The sequence below is a fragment of the Pinus tabuliformis genome, chromosome 5_2 (assembly GCF_031772625.1).
Source record: "Pinus tabuliformis cultivar Carrire ecotype Pingquan chromosome 5_2, CPIR1, whole genome shotgun sequence".
NCBI lineage: Eukaryota > Viridiplantae > Streptophyta > Pinopsida > Pinales > Pinaceae > Pinus > Pinus tabuliformis.
The window spans coordinates 682,743,019-682,764,377 of NC_142306.1; positions in this window are offsets into that span (position 1 = coordinate 682,743,019).

A 21,359-nucleotide genomic window follows, 5' to 3' on the forward strand; every position below is an offset into this window, starting at 1 on the left:
GTGAAATTGTATATCATTTAGGGTTATATTTAATCTTGTACTATATTCTAACTTATGAGGAGGAAAAAAAAGTCCTAGATGATTTTCATAATGGAGCCCGTGGTGGTCATCTATTTGGACTGGTTATAGGCCAAAAGATATTGCAAGCTAGTTATTATTGGCCATCAATATTCAAAGATTGTGTTGAAGCTATCAAAAAGTGTTATCCATGCCAAGTGTTTACAAGGAAAATATATAGATACCTAGCTCCACTTTTTCCCATTATTATCATTAGACCCTTCACAAAGTAAGGGGTTGATTTGAAAACATGTCACCTAGCTCTAACTAGCTAAGGGCACAAATACATTATCATAAACATAAAATCCATTTATTGGGTCAATTCCATGCCAATGTTCTTGATTGATGTTTATAGGACAACACTATTTATATTCAACCAAATTATAGTTGGATTTAGTGTGCACATATATATTGACACTAATAATAGTAGTCATTTCCAAAATAAGATGGTGTATGACTTGGTATCTAAGTTGGGGTCCCATCAAGAACATTCATCACAATACTACGCTTAGGTGAATAACAAAGTAGAGGTGGTAAATAAGTCCTTGAAAACCAATCTTCAACAAACTGTTAATGCGAGAAAACCCAATTGATATTTAATGCTCTTTTCAACATTCTGGGCTTACTCAGCATTTGTTAATACTACCACAAGGTTCATACCTTTTCAAATTATTCATGGAGTGAAAGTGGTCATATTGGTTAAGCATGGAGTCCCTTAACTCAAGATAGCTATTGAGCTCCTCCCTAACACCATTTCCTTAGAGAAGAACCCTATTAACCTTGAATAGTTTAATGAGTAATGCAAAGATGTAGAAGTGGTGAATAAGGTGCATAAGAAATGTGTCAAGGCCTAATATGGCAAGTCTTTCTACCCTCAAGTCTTATCTGAAGGAGATGTGGTCCTAGTTTATGATTAAGGCTTAAATACCTTGTTAGTAGGTAAGTTTAACCCCATGTGGCATAGGTCCATTGTGAGTTATGTCCTTTGTAAAGGAGCTTATGAGTTAGAAAATTGAGGGGAATGTGCTATATTAGCTTCACAATAAGATATATCTCAAGAGGTATTACACTTAGGTAGTAATGCATGAATGTTTCCTCTTGTAGTTGTTGTATATTAGTAGTTTAGCTTTAGTTAGCTTTTATTTTTTTGTCTTTTCAACCTTTGTTTATTATTCTTTGTACTTAGGTTGTAGATGTCATCAAGTACACCTATGTTTTTTGGATTCATGAATGGTGCTAATGGCCACCACACTTGGAGCCTTTCTTGCACCTCTTGGATTATCCATTCTCCCATAAACCATATTGTTACCTTAGGAGGTGCTTTCCTCAATTTGGCAACCAAGAATGTGGACAAGTATAGTGTTTTGATTGAACTATTTTGAATACCATTTCTTATGGAATTTAATAAAAAATGGTTCACATGGATTTATAACTAGTGATATTATAGTTGAATGACATGTATAGGGTCCATGATCCTACACTTATCTATAATATTTTATGGGGATGGCCTCTTGAATGATTTAATCAATTATTTGATGTGTTAGCTAATTAAATGTTAGATTGGAATTTAACTCATTAATAAGAACCAAACCATGCATGTAATATCATGGCAAACAAACATATCATCATTGAAAATATAGGTAAAGTTGAAAACTTATATTATATAATACTACCATAAAGTAAAAAATGTGGAACATGGTTTACAAATTCAGGTATCTTAACCCTTGATAATACATGTGTATAAGGCCAATCATACAAAAATATATCTAACAATATATAGGCCCCAATCCCTATCTTAGCATGACCCTCATGGTAGCAAACTATGATATTCACCACCTAAAGAAAATCTCACCCATGCTCATGTTACTCCAACCACATGACACTCAATGTGCACAGGAAGGTCCTTGATATATGTCATAGGAACTCGGTGGGTTAAGCCCTCCAAGTTCCAATGTATCAACAACAAGGCCCTTTTGGCCTCTCCCTTGAGTTGGTCCTCACCTCTACCCATATACCTATGCCATGGATATCCCTCTAGTCACATTGGTCCCACATATATTAGAGCATTTTGTTAGCTAGGCTTCACACAAAAAATAATTACCACTTAATTTTTATAAATTCGAAAACGAAAAAAAAAACTAAACTTGCAAATTTTAAAATTTTCACTTAATAATGTCACCCCATGAAACACCTAGATACATTGCTCTCTCACAATTTTCCTAAAAATATAATTCAGCATATGGGTAATCATCAATTCATATGACATGGTGGGACCACCAATCAAAGTATTCATCACTAAACACATTGATTATAGGCTCACCACCAAGTGTGTGCATCAAAACTACCCATTTAAGCATCTATGGCTCTCCCATACTTGGGTGTAAGAAGTGTAATGTGTAGATGCAACAAAGGAATTTGCTCAAAGAAGGTGCATAATATGTTTCCATAGAATAAGTTATTTTCCCATTGTATTTTGTATTTTGTTATATGGGCCTTCATATTGTTTAAGATCCATGTCCACTAGTCGAATACAATAGGACACAAGCACTCTACTCATAGTACATGTGTGGGCACAAGTCTAGGTGAGGCACTATTGAATTGAGCATTTTAGTTATCAAGAGGATTGTTTTAGACTAAGGTCTTTGATGTTTTTTGAGTTCAAATTTACTATTACTATATGCTAGGATGAACTTGTAATGAAATAGATGTATTCCAGCTAAAGATTAAGTGGTTCGTCATCTATGATGAATGCTTCTTGCTCTAGTGCTTATAGATTGGGAATGGTGAAACATTTTAGCTACCCGTAATCATGAAGGGTACTCATGCCCTTTAGTTCTTCCATGATGTGGTTATAAACATATTCATGCTCTCTTTCACTACACATTATATCCAATTCTAAAATTTCAAAAGATTTACAAGTTAGAATATTGCTTGGCAAGTTTTGTGGGACATTTTCTTTGTTCTATGAGTACAATAGTAAGTACTCACAACTTTACCTCATCAAAGTAGAGAGTAGGCTTGTATATGTGTAACACATTTGAAGGAAAGGTGTGAGTGTGAATTCATTTCATATATAGGGTCCCCCATCAATCAAATTTGGTAAGAAAAAATAAGTGAAATATATGAAATTCAAGAGGAATATATAACAAATTACTTGGATATGATGAAAATGAATTCTGATGGTGGAAACTCTTGCAATGTCTACCAAAATTTTGTGGGATTTTTGGGCTAAAGGACTTGGTGACAATGACATAATAACTTGGAAAAAGTCAAAATTTTCACCTATATAATAAATTTGTACCCACTCATGTATATTTTCAATTGTATATTTTTCATTTATATGAGATATTATATAAGATCTAATGCTTAACATTGCAATTTTAGATTTTGATTGCATTCTTTTAAATGCAACAAACATCCAAAAGCCCTTATTGGAATTTTTCATCAAATTGGTCCACACTAATCCATTCTAACAAAGGACCTTGAAACTAGCATGTAACCTAGGTTCTCTATATTGCAATGTGCAATATCAGTTTATTGTTCCATTTTGGCCTTAGGATCGACGCCATCATGTTGCAACATGAAGCCTTCTTGATATTTAAAAGGTATCATAATTTATGTTGTAGATACTACCACTCATGGATTCCCAATTTAGAGCCATACTTTTCGTTTTGGCACCCATGTTAAAGTTCTTCATAGGCTTAGGAGCCATCTTAGTCCCACCATGACTTTGTACCAATGCCACTTGACTTCTTCAAAATCTATTTCTAGCAATTACCCACAAAACTCACATTTTTAATCTTTTGAGTTTCACTACTACCTTGCACATTTTTTCTTGTGCTTTTGAGCCTCTTAAGTTTACCATATGTTTCTCATTTCTCCCCCATTCTCATTGGTTTCCTTTGTAGTTCTTACCTCTGCAACTTATAATCTTGTATCCTTGGATGAAACACCCCTGAGTGTTCTTGCATATCACATAGGAATGTTCCATGCACTTGGAGCTAGTTTTATTTCCCTATGGAACTTGTTTCCTCCACTATATTTTATCATTATTTTATTATTTCTAGGCTTTGATCACATGAAAGTGACAAAAAAATTCAAATATCATTCAAAAAGGAGGGGGGAAGAATACGTATTTATGTTTTGTTAGTAATTGTCCTATGTTATGTCACATTTGAATAAGGAACCAAGTTTTAAGTTATTTCCTCAACTAGTTTGGTCTTAGTATGGCCTTAGGAAGTGAAACCTTGATTTTTGAGTTTATTTCTCCTTCAACTAGTTACTTTTCCAATCACTATGGAGAGTTCATTAATGCCTCCTACGATCTGTTTTTGTATGATTAGTTTTGATGTGCTAATAACAATTACATATTTATAAATATGTGCATGCTTATTGCTTCTTGTGCTGAGGTTTCATTACTTGTTTGTGCATACAATCTGGTAAATTTCCTTAAGTTTTAAAAGACATTCATGAGGAAAATAGCTTCAGAAAAAAATATTGAATAAAAAACATGTGCAATGCAGCAAACCATCAAAGAGGCACATTAACACAGTGTTTTTATGAAGGAGTTCACCCCTCCTGGGTTACATCTCCTTGGTCCAACTTCCATGGCTTGGGCCTCTGTATTAGCTCAATGTGGAAACAAATTTGTTTACAAAGCTCTATGGCTCATGATACCTACACCAATTGTTCAGAATGTCCCAATTAGCCAAAAATGACTATTAGATCTCTGAATATTGACTCTGGCTGGTCTGGGCATGACCTCCTTCCCTAGTGGCCATGGGCTTCCCTTAACTTCCCTATGGAAAAATCACATGTAGAAGTCTTCTATTTCCTTTGCAACCTATACCAATGAGTTTAGAAATGTCCCAATTAGCCAAGAATACCTCATTCTAAGCTCAATTTGGTCGACAATTGCTCAAGATATGCTTCATTCAATTTTTTCCTAGGAAACCCACTAAAACTGGAGAAGACTCCAGTTAACACCGCCAAAATTGGCAATCCCGGCGAATTTGGTGTGCCTCCAAAACTATTGCCAACCTTAACAATGTATTAATTAAGTTAAGCATGGATTAACGACGCTCTAAACACACTTACCTATTAGTGTTGGCCCAAGGTTTAATGGTGTGGTTGTATGGAGAGGGGGCTAACCCGCAAGGCTATCTCCCTCTGCTCCCGCCGTCGACTCCACTATCGGCATTAAATATAATATTGTTACCACCATTTTCAAGGTCTTCCGCTTGGTCCAGGGATAAAGTAATGGAGTTGGGAGGGGGAGGTCACGAGTTCAACCCACCCTCCACCCATCCCTTAATATATTTTGCCTCCATATATAAATATTACGCCATTCAAATATTTCGTGGACTTTGGTATAGTTCGGAACTATGACCATACCATATGGCATTTAAAGCGCCATTGTTTATATGTATTATGTGGATTTATATGATGTTTGATATATATCTATATATATATATATATATATATATATATATATATATATATATATATATCATATAAAATAAAATGATAAATAATATATATATATATATATATATATATATATATATCCACATAATATTCACCATAAACCCATAATTCCACCTTGGAGGACATTGGGCAATTTCACCTTCACACAACCAACTTGGCGAATCTTGAAGTGACATTTCTCACAACCTCAATGGGCAAAAACTGAAGAAGATTCCCATCATGTTGACTGTACTGCCATGTCATCATTCTGTGCTATTCTGCAATTTTTTTCGTTGTTTAGGAAAACGAACAGCATGCTTTTTCTCCTTCATCCAGACTCGGTTTTCAATGAAACAAATTGCGTTGTGATCGTCTTGACAAGACGGATGTAGTCATACAGATTTTGAGCCAATTTGAGAACTTTGATTTTTGAGCTAAATATTGAGCACCTGATCATCTTATGTCATAGACTTATTATCATTGTACCACTTTATGTCAAATGTTTCCCAAGTTACCATTGTGTCATGCTTATGTTTAAGGGGAATTTTAGCTTTTGCCAACCATTCCTCATATTTTCTTGACCATCCCTATCGTCCTTCCCAATTCCCAATTTCTTCTTACTATTATCAATATCTTTATTCTTTACTTATGCAACTGTAGAAGACCTCCACTGACTTCTTACTAGTAGACAATCTCTTATCGATTATGAAACATTTCTCTGAGAGTTTGACATAGAGTAGCACTCCAGGATCTATTTTCATAATTTACAGATTACCTTGTGCTCAACATATGAGATTTCATCAATGGTTACTAATTGAGTGGTTTCCCATGTGTTGACATCATGACCTCTATTTATGCATTGGGATTCATCTTGTTCCTAGGATTCTATTTTCATCATTGGTGGAAGTCATCACATCTATCAGTGGATTTCAGTATAATTAATTCCTTAGAGGGTCTCTTTTGTGTGTTATTCCATCTAGTGCATGTGAGAGGCATAATAAGAGGTGTCTTCTTCCACCTTTCATTTGATACCTTCAAAATCATTTTCCTTGTGTCCATTCCTGCTGGATAATGCAAGGTCCCTTAATACCCTCCCTCCAATGGATCTTTTCTCATTGAATTCAACACATTTTCTCTAGGAATGAGATTTAGAGACTTTATAATAACTTGTGGCTTGCATTAATCAATTCTAGGATCGCTCACTATTAATAGTGGGAATACATTGACGTCCCCAAATTATATAGTTTACAAGTGTTTGATGATACCTTATCTATTTGCACATGCTAGAATGTACTTAGTATCTTGATGCTCTTTATTTTTGTCAATGGGTTGTCTCATTTGTTTAATGTTATACATCAATGAATAGTAATAAAATTGTCTCTCCCATGTTTTCCAATAGCTCATCTATTCACATGGCATAGACTAGTACCCTTGGTGGTTTTGGATTGAAGATTTTGGTAACATCCCCTCTTTTTTCTATTTCCTAAGTTGCACAAACTAGTAACACTCACCCATATGGATTTCGTACTTTTCAATGATCATCTTTTCCATTATGTTGTTCTAGTTATCCTCTTAATACATATTGAGACATAGATCCACTATGCATTTCTTTGTGGCTATGATATGTTTTGACATGGATCCAAAGTGTATCCTTTTGTGGAAATGATAATTGTTTTTATATATACTTCATGGATCTATAATGTAGTAAATTTGGCAAGCATGCTTTTTCACATGTGAGTATGGGTATTCCTACCTTGGGAAGAGAATCATATCTTATGTTGATTTTTTTTGCAAGTACTTTATCTAAATTTTGGTGAACTCCACTTGGTCCCACTCGACAACTTCCTCTACCATATTTTAATGTATTTTTTCCATTAGCCCCCCATTTAACCCCAAAAATGAAGGGGAATTTGTTATAGCATCTTTTGCCATCTTAAAAACTAATATGCCTTTGTTTGGCCTTCATGCCTTTCATATCTATCATTGGCAACTTGAGTCCACTCAAAACTTTGTTGAAAAACCCTTCCTAGTGATCCATTCACACTTTATGCCCATTGTAGGAGAAAATACTTGTCATTTTCCTTCATAAAAGGTGTGAGTGAACTCAAAAGTTACTAATAATATAAAAAAATGCAAAAATTACATACTCCTTGGAGGATATTATGATATAACTAGTTCTATAACTCCCTGAATCCCATGGAAAATAATCTCAACCATTTTGAAATGGTATATTGAGATTGACTTAATGGAAGGAGAATGTTACAAGAGCACCTTTTTTACATTAGAGTTATCTTCCAACCTAGAGTAGTTAGAGCTGCCATATCCTTAAGGTTTTTATGGCTTTTCATCTCCCTAGAAATCCTTGTTTCCCATAGTTCACATCTCCCTTTTCTTGAGATTGAGGCCTAAGACATCTTGGTCTTCCTCTTCCTTGCACATAGAATAACATAAGGGGTTAAATAATCCTCATTGGCCTAGGGTTGAAGGAATTTGAATGGTGGTTATAGATGGTGGAATCAACAAAACCAGGTATAATTTTATTATGTTGCAATTGATTTAAATAAAAAATATATTTCTTCATTCTCTCCTGTAAATTCTAAGTTGTATTTATCTAAAATCTATTTTAGCATTTAGTAGTAGTCCTAGCTCTTTTAATAGAAGTTAGAGTAGTTATTTGATACTTATTTTATTGCTATCAATTTTTTGAGGAAGATTGCTTGCTTCATTGTGTGTATGTCTATGAGTTTAAGCAAGAGAAAAGAAGTTTTTTGAAGTTTCACTTCAACCAACTATCCAACCAGGGGATTCCCTCATAAATAGTTGGTAGTTATTTTGAAATTTTCATAAGCTACTCTAGAGAAATATTAACATTGTTCTTTGAATTTTCTATCTCTTATGGTCATCCATAAAGATAGGATAGGTAGATTTTATCCGCAATAAGTGTGATAATGGTATTCCCTTGTTTCTAGGAAGTAAACCATTGAATGCATGTCCTTATTGGCACCCTTTTTCACAAAAGAACTAAATAGAAAATAATATTCAATAATTTTTGGAGGTAAGGGCATGAAACATCTTAGTACAGTCCCTTACTCATCACTAATATTAATGGTGTTAAAGAAGGAAGGAATATGGCACATGTTTCCTAATTTTAGGGATTGCAATAAGTTAACAATTAAGGACAAATTTCCTATCCCAATTATTAATGATATCTTGGATGATTTTGATCCAACAAAGTTTTTCACTAATCTCAATATACATTCAATATACCACCAAATAAAGATGAAATATGGAAACATCCCTATGATATCCTTTCAAACACACGAAGTTGATTATGAGATTTTAGTGATGCCCTTTGTCCTTTTAATGTTCCATCGACTTTCCAAATCCTCATGAACAATATTTTAAAACCATTCATACGTAATTTTATGATGGTATTATTCAGTGATATCTGATCTATAGTAAAGTAGGGGAATCACACATAGAGCATGTCAAGAACTCCTTACAACTCTTGTGAGACAACCAATTATTCTTGAAGTTCTCCAAATGTGATTTTGTGGCTCCCAAGGTTGAATTGGGTCACAATGTAACTCAGCTTGGAGTATGAGTCAATCCAAAAAAAGTGGTGGCTATGAAATATTGGCCATGTCCCAAAACACTAAAGAGATTGGGTGGATTCTTAGGACTAACAAGCTACTATGGGAAATTTGTGAAAATTTATAGCAATATAGAAACTCCCCTAACTTCACTTCTTAAAAAGAATGCATTTTCCTAGAGTGGGGTAGTAGAACATGACTTCACTTCTTTAAATAATTCCATATGCACTAATTTGCTATTATTTATTCCTGACTTTACTGGGACTTTTGTCTTGGAATGTGATGCCTTAAGCAGAGGTCTTAAAACTATCTTTATGCATGAAGGATGCCCCTTTGCATTCATAAGCAGTTGTTTGATTGTAATTGGGAAAATCCACCCATGAGAAGGAAATGATGGCTATCCTTAATGCATTGGAGAATTGATGGCCATTTCTCATAGGAAGGCATTTCTAGATTAAGATTTATCATCATAGTTTGAATTACTCCCTTGAACACTGGTTATCTTCACCAAAAAAACATAAGTGGGTCACCAAGATTCTAGTGTATGATAATGAGATCATATATTAGAAGGGTAAAGAAAAGAATTTGGTTGATTCTTTATCCAAACATTTTGAGGACAATGGACCACTCCTTACTTTATCCTTATCGAATCCAAGATGTCTCAAGGAAGCTTGTAGGGACTGGTTCGCATATAGTGCTTTAATGAAACTCATACAACTATTTGAGGTAGATCCAACCCAACTAAAGATTATACATGGTAACAAGGTACATTAAAATTTTGGAAAAAGATCCAACCTTAAAAAAATGAGTCTTAGAGGAGTTCAATTCATCACCCAAAGAAAATCACTCTTTCTTTCATAAAACCTATGAAAGAATTAAGAGGTCATTCTTTTGGGAAGTAATGACATATATATCTAGGATTTCATAAAATCCTATGATACTTTCCAAAGAAACAATCATGAAATAGTGAAGATGTCAGGGGAATTACAAACACTATCGATCCCAACATGGATTGGATCAACATCTCAATGGATTGTTGGAAACTAGGAAAATAATGTGGGGGTGGGTGGGTTAATCAGGATTTTAAGACTTTTAACAATAATTTAGTCAGTTAAACACATTAAAAAATTCAACAGTGCACCAATCACATAAAATTTGTACACAAGATGTTTATGTGGAAACCCATACATGAGAAAACCACAAACTCTTTTTTATTATGATGTAAATGCAAGAACCAACTCCAAATTACATCAAATTATGCAGGAAACAACCTACATGAGGCTCCAACCCCCTTTTTTTTGTAAACACCCACTTGCTAGAAGCATCAACTCCATGATCTTTACAAGAACCAACCTGAAGGAGACTCTAATCCCCTAATCTACAATAACCAACTTTCTCGTCCTATCAGATCCCTTATTTCATACATTTTCAAACTTAGACCTGAGGATATTTAATCAAAATATCATACTAAAACATTATTAAGTCTTAGATATACCTGTCGTCTTTACTCTTGTTTAATTCTCAACACTTCAGATCTGTAATTGTCAAACTCAAAACAACTCCAAATCTCAACTAGTCTTCACAATTAGCCTTCCCCAACACTTAATTTTCAGTTATGTCTCAGGTTTTCTTGTCTTCTCTCTATTATTCATCTCCCTCTTTTATCTTCATTCTATTTGAGCTCCCTATGGTTCTATGTGTTAATATAAGCTACAACTATTCAATTTGCATGGAAACACCCCTTCTCACGTTGTTTTTCCTTCTATTTATAGACACAGAGACTCAGATTTGTCCATAAATGAACATTAATCGTTCAACCTTTTAGTTGAAATTTGTTGCTTGATGACACCAAATTTCCAATCGTAACCCCTTATTTTCTTAGCTTCCTTACATATATGACGAAGAGACAAAACCTAGGGCTTAAGCTCCAAAGGTGCTTATCCCTAGACTGCTAAAATCTGGTTTTTCTCACTATAACAAAAAACAGAACTCCAAAATTTGGTTATCAAGCATTTTCAACTCCTCACTAGGTAGCATGTTCCTAGAAGTGCTCTGGGCTAGGATTTCCTAACATCCAAATAAAATACAAGGATATGGTGATATGGTCCCTACTCCTCGCAACAATGCCTACACCTCTATTAGGCCAGATGGATGGATAAGGCTTTGCACCTTGCGCTAAGTCCTGGATCTGGGAATCCAATATTTGGTTTTTTATTCACTTTTCATGTACTTGCTTGGCCCAACCAGCCTCTAAATGCCAAATTTCTTTTGGGCTTTGAAACCATGAAAAATGTCGACAAACTCTCATGATGTGATTTTTACTAAAAGTTTTCTTACCATGAAAAACATTGAATTTCATTAACACTATGAACCCTTGCAAAAAAAGATCCTGGCACAAACCCCTAGGCCTTGCCACATCATCTTTCTACCTCTTTTCATGCCAAGTCACTCTTTTCCACGTGTCATGCCACGTCACCCCTATGTGTCACTCACAAAATGACCACTGCAGCTACCCAAAAATGCCAAATCCACTTTCCACGTGTCATGACCACAGGGTGTCACATCATCATCATGCCACCTTTCTCTACCATTTGGTGCCACATGTGTTTCCACATCATATTGGGTTCCACTTCTATTTGGCATTGGGAAAAGTGGTATCTAACTTCCTTTGTTGTGTGTTACCTATTGCAACTTCCACACCTTGGATACCTGGATAAGTAGTGAAATCCCAGATCAATCCAATCATCCACCCATCTGGTTGGTCCAAAAACATCTTCCTAGCTTGACCCCCCAAACGGCTAGATATCTAGTGGCCATTAGGAACCATGACCTATTGAAACCATGATTAGAATCCAACACTACAGGCACACGGTTTTCTTCATTACTGGGGAGTTAGACTAAGTGCCATATACCACTTGAAATCTCTTTGAGAGAGTTATCTAACCAAGCTCTTTTCATGCTCTTTTGAGCAAGGTACATGTAGAAAAGATGCCTCCCAAGATAGTCTAGTAGGCTACACATCCAACACTCAACAAACAAACTAGATTACTAACACAACAAGCAACCAAGACATTAATGACATTATAAGCTTAGCACGCTACTAATAAACTTAATAGGTTCCCCATGAACTTGACGTCACTTGACATCAATGAAAACAACTTCCAACACAATCAACATGGATGTTATCATGGGACTCAAAGTGGGTAAAAAATTAGTCATCATGGTGCTCATCAACTATATTTCATAAACCAGTCATTTTTATGCCCTAGATCATCCCTTCACTCCTTCCTTACCTACCCAAGTCTTCATGGGTTAAATATTTGAGAAACATATCATGCCCACTTATGTTATCTCAGATTGAGACCTCACATTCCCAAGTAAATTTTGGCAGGAGCTATTTAAACTTTAAGATACACAATTGAATATGAGTGTTGCATATCATCCTAAAATTGATGGCTAAATAGAAGTGGTGAACAAGTGCTTAGAAACCTATTTAAGATGCTCTAATTCTAAAAAACCACACCAAATTAATGGGCACAATGACTTCCCCTTACAAAATGGTGGTAAAATGCCACTTATCGTGGAGTTGACAAAATGACACCATATGAATGTATTTATGGAAAAAACCTCGTATTAGTGACATCCTATATATTATGCACCTCCAAGGTTCATGTAGTAAATATAAAACTTCATAGTAAAGAAGCTAGTATTTGTACCCTCATGGACAACTTGGTTATGGCACAAAATCAAATGAAACAAGAAGTTGATTAATATATATCGAAATGTTCTTTTGTTGAAGGGGATAAAGTGTTTCTTCACCTATAACCTTATAAATAGACATATCTCAAACATAATGTTCTCCAAATTCTAGACCCCAAGTTCTGTGGTCCCTATCAAATTGTATAATTCATTGGACAGGTGGCCTACAAGCTAGCTCTCCCATCCCACTCGAAGATTAATCAAGTCTTTCATGTGTTCAATTGGAACAAGGTTGTGTAATTGAAATACAAAATGCATACATACCTACCAAAACTTCATGAAGAAGGTTCCATTTGTCTCCAGCTAGAAGCAATATTGAATACTAGCGAGCATGAATTGCACCAATTCATGATCTAGGAAGTATTGATTAAATGGAAAGATATGAAACTAGAAGATGTCGAATGGGAATTGATTTCAATTCTACAACAATTTCCTCAACTTCATCCTTGAGGACAACATTTCTTTTGAAGGGGGAGGGCATGTTAGGGTCTACCCCATCCCCTTTACTTAGGATATGTTATCGATGCACAAGGTGACCTTCCTTGAATAAGGCCCACAAAATAGTTAGTTAATAGGCACTCATTGTAAAGAGGGTCCTCTTTATTAGTAAGGCCCAAATTAGTTAGTCAACCCTCATTATAAGTGGGACTGCAAATAGTTAAAATCCTCTTTTGATAGCTATATATTGAGTATAAGGTTATGTAACATTTTTTCGGGACTTGTTATTATCGTTGGAGCTTTGCTCTAGGAAGTCCCCCCTTGAAGACAATAGTGAACATTGCTCTTTATTTTTTAATAACATTAACACAAGAGATCTTTCTCAAGGTTTATCTATTTTTCTCTTATGTTCTTATATTTTGCACTAATATTCTATTACATTATATGTGATTACCTCGAAATTCTAGGGTTAAGTACATTGCAACCAACGTTCCACCAAGTCACACCACCAACATATCTAAAAATAATAATATGTTAAGTAGAACATCATAACCAAGAGGGGACCATGTGAAACACTCTTCCAAAATGTCACCAAAATGCTAATAACATAAAAAAAGTTCTCTAATATCAACCATGGTGCATCTATAATCAATATTGAAAACCTTAACATGTTGTAGAGGCATGAATAAATGTAAACCTTAACATGTTGTAGAAGCATGAATAAATGTAATGTGCAATAAATTGCTTTCTTTAAACACTATACACCCATGATCAACCCTAATTAATGCAAACTACAATGAAAATGTCATAAAAAATATTTACAAGTATAAAAACCCCATAAATATATAAATGATATATCATTTTCATCTTATAAATTTCTATCATATAACATAATGTAAGGAAATGAATATAGCAAGATAAAACTTATGTAATGAAATGAATATAACAAGATAAAACTTCTTACACTCTGAAGTGTAACAAATATAAACAAATATATTATTTCGCATTAAAAACTAACCATACAAGCCCCCAGGTATAGAGTGAAGATGCAGGTGGTAAAGATGATGAGAGTACATCATATTTACACTCTTTTAAAATAGATAAAAATAATAAGGAATTAACATGAATAAAGAATGATGATATAATAAAAAATCAAGGTTCCAAACCATGGAATTCTAACCAAAAAACAAATGACTACTTAATTATACAACCCACCCCACTTACATTATACAATGTTTTAATCCAGCATTTTCCTCGTAAATCTAACTTTGTTTTTAATGGTAGTCCCCTAGTATGGCATGAACATATGGCAATTTGTTTTTAATGGTAGTTCCCTAATATGACATGAACATATGGCAATTCCATTCATGGAGTCACATCTGAATAGCATTGGAGCTATGTATACACGTGCAATTCGGCCCATTGTCTTTAGGGGACAAACCAATTTCGGTGGGATAAATTTGTTTAATGATTATAAAATTAAACAATACCTATAGTGTCAACATCGATGTAGGCAACAAATATTTGTTAATTTAACAAACCAAACCAATTCTAGTGGGATAAATTTGTTTAATAATTATAAAATTAAACAATACCTATAGTTTCAACATCAATGTTGGCAACAAATATTTGTTACTTAATTTAATAAAAAATGTTACTACAGAAGAAACTTATTCTCCCTTTCTCATGTGAGGAGTATATTTTCCATTTGACAGTGACCACCAACGACAAAAACATGTATCAAGATTTATTTGCACATGCACACCATATGCATGACTTGGTTTACCAGTGAGGATAGGTTAGGAGTTTGTCTGCATTCATCTTCATTTAAAATTATGACACGTGTACCCCATCTTTACTTATTGACTTAGAGACTAATTATGTTACCGAGATCATAGGAGTGAATCGAGGAAACAATGACTTATTTTGGTCCCGGTATAGAAGGGAAAGATACTTACATTTTGATTAGGTTTAAGTCCAACTAAATTTGGACACCATGACATATGGAAACATGTGGGCTAACATGTTTCCCACTAACATGGCCCAATTCTATACTACTTCAAGGAAAAATGAAAACGATTGATGTGAACGAGCTTATCTTACTTTTCCAAATCTCACAGACTACAAGAACATACAATCTCTCTTGAGAAGAAAATAGTTAGAGCAATTGACCTAGACTTGACCTAGGCACAACTTTAACTAGACTTGAGCAATAGTTAGAGCAATTGACCTAGGTACAACTTTAACTAGACTTGAGCATTTGACTCTAACATGGTCAAATTCTATTTAGGTTAAGGAAAAAAGAAAAAGATTGATGTGAACCACTTTATCCTACTCTTCCAAATCTTAGAGACGAACACACTCTCTCTCTTGAGAAGAAAATAATTAGAACAATTGAACCACGCATAATGTTAACTAGACTTTGAGCATTTGACTTTCCTTTTCACTAACTTTATTTATTTTTTTTTATTTAGGATAAGGTTGTAATCTTTTTTTAATTATAAATTTTAAAAGTTTAATAATAAATTGTTTTAAATAGGAGTGATAAGAGTGAGAGAGGATATCTTTATCTTGATGAAGAAATAGAGAAATAATATACATTGAGTATGGGAATGCTACTGATAATCAAGTTGAATTTTTAGCGTTGTGGCAAGGGTTGGAATTCGCTATTTCAAGAAGAATTTGATGGTTAATGGTATATGGGGACTCTATGATTGTCATCCAACATGTGAGTAAACTCAATGAGAATTCAAAGTAGGTCCAATCATCCATCCTATAAAGAATAAGCCTACAAATATCAAAATTTGAGATTGTTGAGTTCTACCATGTCAAGTGGCACCTCAACGCAAAATTGGTTGTGCTGTCAAACAAGGGCGCCTCCCTAGAACAAGGGATCCTAGTTCAAGACAATCTAAGTAGGGTATATAAATCATTGCCATGAAAAACCAAGGTATAAACTAGAGTACAAGAGAACTGAACTCTTTAAATAGCAACAAAGGAGGAATTAATTGGATGTCGGACCAATGGCCTATTGCCTGACTTCAAACAAATATTTTGAATTCTTCAACATTTTGGTAGCCTCTCCACTTCAACGTGACATAAGTATGTATGCCCACCTGGCTAGATCATGTGCCAACATGCAAAGTTAGAGACAGATGGATGTCATCCTATATAATCAATAAATGTGACAGGATGTGAAGGAATGTTTCTTCCAATTTCAATCAAAGGCTAGCATGTTTGCGGTACAGAACTGTAATGGCGATGGGAGGAAATTATGGTGAATTAAAGCTAAAACACGATATTTGAGTCTGAGACTATACATGGTGGTTGAAGATAAAATCAATGAATTAGCGAGGGTAGGCATGCTTGGCTATAAGAAGCAGTCATCTAATGCCAGGACAATAACAGCTTGTGTCGAGTTGATAAAATTATATGCAAGCTGGAAGGATTATGGAGTTGGCTTCACCATGCAATGGTCCTCAGTTTATGAGAAGGAAGAATTTGGACGACACTTGGATTACCTCATGGCGACCACGGAATACACTTTGACATTACTTACCAAGCAAGGGGAAATGGGGGCCTCGAAGGTTCAAGCTCAATTAGTGCTTTCAAATTAGAAAATTGACCTACTACAGACCAAGATAGACAAGTTGCAGAAAAACATTGAAATCCTGGAGCTTTGTTTGTCCAAACTGGAATCATTAACTGGAAATGACACTGTTGAACTAAGAAAGGAAGAGAACGGGGACATGGAGATGATAATTCATCAGGATGCAGTTAAAGAGTTGTAGCAGAGGGACGCTAAGGTAACAAATGGTGACCAGGAATCTATTCTAGTGCAACCAAGGCAACAAGAAGAGAAAAATGAAGAATTCAACCTTGAATTTGGACCAAACCATGCAAGATAGTTTATCTTTTGTGTTAATTCATGTATGTAGTAATTTTTTTATTTTTTTGGAGGATTAATAGGCAGTGTCAGATTACAAGTGCAAAATGTAGACAATGTAGGAAGAAAACAAGTTTTTTTTGGACGTTGTTGAATTTAGTAGATGAAGGTCATGTTGAAGATGTAAAAGGTTTTGGCCTTGAAACCAGACTAAAATTAATTCAAAAAACCTAACGCTTTCTTTTAATATATATATATATATATATATATATATATATATATATATATATATATATATATTATTATTATTATTATTATTTTAAATGTAAATATAGTAAACTTTGTGAGTTTTAAAATTTCAATGTAAAAAATTCATTACATTTATAATATATAGTTTTTTTCCTAAGCTAATAATTGATAATAGATGCTTCACGCTTTAGCGAACTTATCAAAGCATATTATATGTAAAATATTATAATGACTTCGGTTTGATTTCTCCATTAACCCTTCTTCGCATTAGGGGAGGGGTGGTGTGGTGCACCTAGTGATTATAATGGTACCAGATGGAATCGACCTATATCATGCAAATACCAGACTACCCCAATTGTCGATTCCACTAATTACAAAAAACCCTAAAACACACACACACACATCATTAACAATTAACCCCTATGTTTTACCATGGTGAATCAATAACTCATTAGAGTAATCTCAAAAACAAACCTAGTGGCTCACACTAATTTATTAACAATTAACTTAGTAAGTGTAAAATTAGAATTTATGGGCACATAATTAATTCCCTCAAATATTTTTCCATTTTAGCAATGATAAGATCCTACCTTTTATGGTAATTATGACAATGATTAACTTCCAGTTGAATAAAAAATAGTATATTAGATCTTAAGAAAGTAATATATTACTTGCGAGTCTTTTGAATTTTATTTCTATGCACAAAACTTATTATGAAAAGCATTCCAAGTTCATCATAGTTTTGTTGAGTTAAAAGGTCAGAAAGATTGGTAGTGTGATAAATATTTTGAATATAAATCTAATCTTTGATAGTGTGACAAATACTCTGCAATGTAGATCTAATTTAAATATATGATAGACAATCTAAAAGAAACTACTTTAACCCTCTTAATGTCACAAAGGTGACAAACTCTTTCAACCCTAGGGGTTTTGGGATTTGACCAATGCTCACTTTCAATATGGAGTCCATAAGAACTTGTTCTTATTTTGGCAATGTTTATTTTTATCTTTACACAAGTCAAAATAGAGTGATAATTTTGATTTTCGAGAATTAAGTTTTTCACCTACTCATAATATCTTAATTTCATTTTTCTCTATAACTCCTTATCATACCACAATTATTTAAAATAATTTAAAAAATATTAAATATTTTTCACAAATCCTTTTTATTCCAAATTACATTATATTCCAATTGAAATAGGGATAAGGTTTTAATATACATGTCCATGTGAAAATTGATAATTGTACCACGCTGGTATTCCTCTCTTCATGTGGAAGTTTATATTTGTATGACATTAATATAATACCATTTCCCCATGTGAAAGTTGATATATACCGCATTCATATAAAGTTGACTCTGCAATTTCTCTTCATAGCAGTTATGATGAACGAAGTACATGCACTTACAAAATATTCGCATATATTAAATGTTTAATACTTGTAAACTGTAACATTGATTGAAGGATTGGTACGCCCATTTGTTCATCTTGTATAGTTGTAGTGTAACCCAAAAGAATTATCCCAAGTCATTTGGGTTCCTAAGTCATTAATTAAGTTGTGAACCATTGTCACGTTGTTAGGTTTGTGCTAAAATTCTTTAATATGACATTATAATAGTATTTTCTAATCATGAAATAAGATGAGTATTTAGCTAGTTAGAATTTTTTATTAACTTTAAAGTAGAAATGATTTCATTGTCATTTTAAGTTCTTTAAAGAGTTATTATTAATTTAACTATAAATTTCTTCAAGAATTTCCCTCATGGCATGGGACTTTGGTGACTCTTTGACTTGGGTGGCGAAGGAAAATGGATATTCTCAAATTTTAATCATAATTTATTTGATAATTTTTCAAATCAAAATTTAAAGGATAGAAGATGATGAGTGGATGGTCTAAATGTTTATATTTTGGTTTTTTAGTCACTTTAGATAATCTGAAACATGGTTTCCTTGGAGCATTTTCAAACTACCAAAGTTTCGTTGTGCACTTGGAGAAACCCTTGAATCTCACATTGAATTTCTTTTCATTAATTATGTTGAGCTTGCATAACATAACAACGTTACAATGGAACATAAATCTCCCTTGGATTTTTTTTTTGGTTTTATACCAAGGTCTCCCTTGGATTTTGACTTTGAAAAAGACATAGCAGTTGCTGGACACAGTGATGTGGACAAAGCAACCAGGTTCATTGAACAGATCCAAGAAATTCACCAGGCAGTGCAGGAACAACTGGAAAAGAGCCAAGCCAAGTACAAGGCAAGGCATGATAAGCATCAGGTGGAGCACAACTTCCAAGTTGGTGATCAAGTTTAGCTGTATATCAGCAAGGACAGAATGCAAGGTGAAGGAAAAAAGTTGAAGCCAATAAGGTATGGGCATTTTAAGGTACTTGAGAAAATTGGTGAGAACGCTTTCCGCCTTGATCTGCCAGCATACATGCACATCTATTCAGTGGTAAATGCAGAAAACTTAAGACTGTTTGAACCTTCATTAATTGAAGATCCCGAAGAGCAAAGTCAATTGCCTTCCATTGATGATTTGTTGCTTGAATATCTCAATGAGCTGCAGGAAGATACAGTTTTGGACAAGAAGGTGAGAACCATGCGCAGAGGGGATGTTGAGTACCTTAAGATCGGGCTCAAAGGTTCAAAACCCAGCAGTGCAAAATGGATAGAAATTGGGCAAGTGAGGTAGTTGTATCCTCACTTGAGCGATGCTTGAAAACCAACTTTTGGTGGTCCAAAAGCCTTTTTTAGTGGGAAGGCGTGATCCAAATGGATCCTAGAATGCTCTCTAAGTCTTCAAAATCTCTTAAAATCATGCCAAAGATCAAAACAATCGCATGAGAAGAGCCCGTAGAATGGCGGAAAAACACTATCGGGAGGCCAAAAACACGTTAAAAAAGTGAAAAACAGAGTATAAGGGGCGTGAATAGTGAATGCGCAGTAGCCGTCAGATCTGGGCAATCAACGGTCTAGATCTGATCGGCAAATCGTAATCATCACGGGGAGATAGCGGATATCGGCGCAGACCATATAAAACTTGCGATCGCGACCGGCGGAGTCAACTAGGACCGTTAATCAAGCATGCAGATCGACGGCCCACGTTGCATTGCGGGATTGCTATCGGAGATTACAAGAGCGCTTACAACGGCCTGGGGTTATCTTGATGTGCTATTGCGATCAATCGCATCGCGATATTGCAATCGGGGCTACACAGAGGAGTGGGCTATATACACATAGATATACATGATTCAATGAACTGGACCTGACAGTTATATAAATATTATTTCACAAGATTTGAGATCCACAGAATATGCATTTTTAATGTATTTTGTGTATTTCGTTTATTAAACGAAATACAAAGGATCAAGCATCGATGTGATAAGCCAGACCCAAAAGGGCTCCTTAAAGCTATTGTATATTATTTCAGATCCGCCATAAGCCATTTTTACGTTATTTTCACAATTTTTAACGTATTTTTAAAATACAAAGGAGCAAGGTCGAAGCGACTTGCGATAGCGATGAGGATGAACCCAATAGAGGAATAGACCATATTTAAGGACTTCTGAAGTCCGAAATGAACAACGTTTTGGCAGAATTTCAGTGTTGCAGCGTTTCTCTGTGTAAAACAGAAAACGATTGTTTTTGGCTTTCCAAAGGATTTCATAGGCCCGATGACCTATTTTGTTACAGTGCAGGTGGCCACCATCCTTGGAAGCATTTAGCAATGATTGCTAACGCTTAGAAAGGGATCTGAGCGAATAGAGGTCAGGGAGACAGAAAGCCGAGAAGTTGAAGCGAATAGGTAGTGCAGTTTTGGCTTTAAAGCCATAGAAAATAGAAGACAAAGCAGGAAGTGCTGAGACAGAGCTAAGACAGAGACAGAGAGTGATTCAAAGAGTCTGTGTA